Here is a 3,957-nt window from a genome sequence, read left to right on the forward strand (position 1 = left end):
AGGGTTGCACTCCCAAGCAACCCGACTCCCAGGAGATCGCATCCGAAGGAGACCTAGCAGCTATGGGCCTCGCACCCGCTCTGGGTAACAGCCCCGGTCAGGGGGACTTGCTGCAGAGTCAACCTCCGGAACGCTCACTCCTATACGCCACATTTTCCAACACCCAAAGAGTGCGGAATTCGGCGCTGGGCTCATCCCGGTTCGCTCGCCGCTACTAAGGGAATCCCTGTTGGTTTCTTTTCCTCCGCTTATTTATATGCTTAAATTCAGCGGGTCGTCTCGTCTGATCTGAGGTCGACAATATAATTATTTCGTGCCCGTGTTATACACGAATTCTATAGTATCTTCAACCCTTACATCCAGCCATTTCGCACACCAAAGGCTCAGAGTATGGGAGACAATGCAATATTTCAGGCGCCCCTCCGACGCCATTCGGGGTATCAGTCCGATACCTTTCTCTCATATTAATCAAATCATTGCCAACTTGTATAATGATTTTCATTTTTATTAGATTTGATATTCATACCAATCTTATACCATCAATTTTTGCCACAAAGCCATTTGTCGTATAACTCATGTATACGCTTCTCATTTCATATTACTTACCAGAGGTCACGGCTTCCTCTACCGTCCTCGGTATCTTTATGCATCGTCTCTCCCGCCCTCGAGCGTCCTCTCAAATGGTGCGCTTCTCGGCCAAGGGGATACGAGACCTTAGGTCGACGGAGTTTGACGTCCGATACGACCAAGTAGGAGCAAGCTCCTTCGGCAAGTCTCATCCGACCCTCAGACAGGCGAGGTCCCGGGTATCACCCGAGACCGCAATGCGCGTTCGAAAAATCAGTGCTCAATGTGTCCTGCAATTCACACCAAGTCTCGCAGCTGGCTGCGTTCTTCATCGACCCGTGAGCCGAGTGATCCACTGCTCAGAGTTGTCATCTTTATTATATGGATCCCCGAGGGGTTCCATTTGCGTTCAAAAGTCTTATGAAAGAAATACCTCCCCTTGCGGGGAAGCACGGAGAAGCGTTCAATTCACGGAAAGTGACCCCACCAGAAGTCGACCGAAGTCGCGAGCTCTCCGTCGCTCTTCCTTCAGAGGGCCCCACCGGGATATCGTACCCGCGAGGCGGTCCACCAACTGTGGCGGTACTCATTAAACCTAGCATCGGACCCGAAAGTCCAACACCTCCCTCTTGTCGTCAATCTGCGACCGGGAAATTATACTAGGCACCTCGATGTGGGTACGAGACCACTTGGGATTTCAAAAATAAGCATTCAAAGTTTTTTTCTGTGCTTCCACGCCGCTCTGTGGCGCGCAGCACAGGGAAGGAAGGCGAACCCTCCTCCCCGAGTTTAACCAATGTTTTTGCCAGACGAATCTGACCATCGGTAATGATCCTTCCGCAGGTTCACCTACGGAAACCTTGTTACGACTTTTACTTCCTCTAAATGATCAAGTTTGGTCATCTTTCCGGCACGCCGACGCGACCCGAAAGCCGCTTCGAGAGCCAGTCCGAAGACCTCACTAAATCATTCAATCGGTAGTAGCGACGGGCGGTGTGTACAAAGGGCAGGGACGTAATCAACACGAGCTTATGACTCGTGCTTACTGGGAATTCCTCGTTCAAGGGGAACAATTACAAGCCCCTATCCCCAGCACGAAGGAGGTTCAACGGGTTACCCAGTCCTGTCGGACAGGGAAAGCACACGCTGATTCCTTCAATGTAGCGCGCGTGCGGCCCCGGACATCTAAGGGCATCACAGACCTGTTATTGCTCTGTCTCGTGCGGCTAAACGCCGCTTGTCCCTCTAAGAAGAACGTCCGACTCGAAGGATCGGAGCGTCTATTTAGTAGGCTAGAGTCTCGTTCGTTATCGGAATTAACCAGACAAATCGCTCCACCAACTAAGAACGGCCATGCACCACCACCCACAGAATCAAGAAAGAGCTCTTAATCTGTCAATCCTTCCTGTGTCCGGGCCGGGTAAGTTTTCCCGTGTTGAGTCAAATTAAGCCGCAGGCTCCATTCCTGGTGGTGCCCTTCCGTCAATTCCTTTAAGTTTCAGCTTTGCAACCATACTTCCCCCGGAACCCAAAAGCTTTGGTTTCCCGGAAGCTGCCCGGCGTGTCATTTGAGGAACACAGCCGGATCGCTGGCTGGCATCGTTTATGGTTAGAACTAGGGCGGTATCTGATCGCCTTCGAACCTCTAACTTTCGTTCTTGATTAATGGAAACATTCTTGGCAAATGCTTTCGCAGTAGTTCGTCTTGCGACGGTCCAAGAATTTCACCTCTAGCGTCGCAATACGAATGCCCCCGTCTGTCCCTCTTAATCATTACCTCGTATTCCGAAAACCAACAAAATAGAACCGAGGTCCTATTCCATTATTCCATGCACCATTATTCAGGCGTCACGCCTGCTTTGAGCACTCTAATTTTTTCAAAGTAAACTTGCCGGTCACCCAAGACAACCGGTGAAGATCATCAAAGGAAACCGGCTGGCTGTTCAGAACAGGCAGTAACCACCGGTAGGCGGACCACCCGTCTGGAACTGAGATCCAACTACGAGCTTTTTAACCGCAACAACTTTAATATACGCTATTGGAGCTGGAATTACCGCGGCTGCTGGCACCAGACTTGCCCTCCAATTGATCCTCGTTAAAGGATTTAGAGTGTACTCATTCCAATTACGGGGTCTCAAAAGAGTCCCGTATTGTTATTTTTCGTCACTACCTCCCCGTTCTGGGAGTGGGTAATTTGCGCGCCTGCTGCCTTCCTTGGATGTGGTAGCCGTTTCTCAGGCTCCCTCTCCGGAATCGAACCCTGATTCCCCGTCACCCGTTACGACCATGGTAGGCGCGTAACCTACCATCGACAGTTGATAAGGCAGACACTTGAAAGATACGTCGCCGGGACGAGCCCGTGCGATCAGCCCAAAGTTATACAGAGTCACCACATGATACGGACACGAGGTCCGATTGGTTTTGGTCTAATAAAAGCGCTCGTCCCCAGAGGGTCGGAGCTCTGCTGCATGTATTAGCTCTAGAATTGCCACAGTTATCCAAGTAGTAAGGTACGATCCAAGGAACCATAACTGATTTAATGAGCCATTCGCGGTTTCGCCTTAATACGGCATGTACTTAGACATGCATGGCTTAATCTTTGAGACAAGCATATGACTACTGGCAGGATCAACCAGGTAGCTTTTTTACGTTCATAGAACGTTCGAGCTGCGAGCAACTCGAATCCACCAATTTCTTAGCGCACACCTTGGAAAATGCGCTGGGAGCCGTTGTCCAGGCGGCTCCCTCTTTTATTTCATACGCACAGATTTATAATCTCGTGCTTTCGGTTATAATCTCGTGCTTTCGGTAGCGGTTCAAAACTCACTACGTCCTCCACGGCATCAGCGCCGGGAGGTGAGCCTTCGTGGGCATCGAGAGGCTATTTTTACTGCGTTGGACACAGATTCAAAAGGTCCCGTGTTTCAATTTTTATTATTACGGGTCTGGACGCCCAGCAACGGCACGGGGGCCGAGCTGGTCGCAGACTCGCTGTGAAAGTTTTCAGTTCTCAACCCCGTCTAGCGGCGAACACGAAGTTCCCGAAGACGAGGGGGGCCCTAGGGACAAGAGAACTACTACGCCGGTCCGCAGGAGGGTCGCACACTCCTCCATCACGAAAGAACTTCGCGATAAGTTGCGTGCAACCGGTCAAAGACGTTTCCCGACCGGAAGCGGTAGCCAGCTCAACAACCAGTCGGTATATCGTCCCTGCCCGCAGACCTTTCGCTGCGAAGGAACGGCTGTCTCCTTACCGTTCATTAAAAGCCAGAATCACGAGAGGAAACGAACGCACCACTCCCATGAAGAACTCATAGGAGCGCACAAACGAATCCGTCACGTCTGCTTTGCGGTCAGAGCGGTAGCCAAACCCTCGACCCCTCCACAGCC

At 51.2% G+C, this 3,957-nt stretch overlaps 2 non-coding genes and 1 pseudogene across 2 annotated transcripts; all 3 read right to left on the minus strand.

Annotated features, from left to right (window-relative positions):
- LOC118179324 (large subunit ribosomal RNA) overlaps window positions 1–297 on the minus strand; it is a 7,595-nt pseudogene extending 7,298 nt beyond the window's left edge.
- Window positions 298–780: 483 nt separating this feature from the next.
- On the minus strand, window positions 781–934 carry LOC118179325 (5.8S ribosomal RNA). The gene has a single exon (XR_004756423.1). It is a non-coding gene; the product is annotated as a 5.8S ribosomal RNA (ribosomal RNA).
- A 459-nt stretch (window positions 935–1,393) lies between these two features.
- On the minus strand, window positions 1,394–3,206 carry LOC118179327 (small subunit ribosomal RNA). The gene has a single exon (XR_004756425.2). It is a non-coding gene; the product is annotated as a small subunit ribosomal RNA (ribosomal RNA).
- Window positions 3,207–3,957: the final 751 nt, after the last annotated feature.

Source organism: Stegodyphus dumicola, chromosome 7 (assembly GCF_044657685.1).
Source record: "Stegodyphus dumicola isolate Sdum_Otavi_A_Nest chromosome 7, ASM4465768v1".
NCBI classification, from domain to species: domain Eukaryota; kingdom Metazoa; phylum Arthropoda; class Arachnida; order Araneae; family Eresidae; genus Stegodyphus; species Stegodyphus dumicola.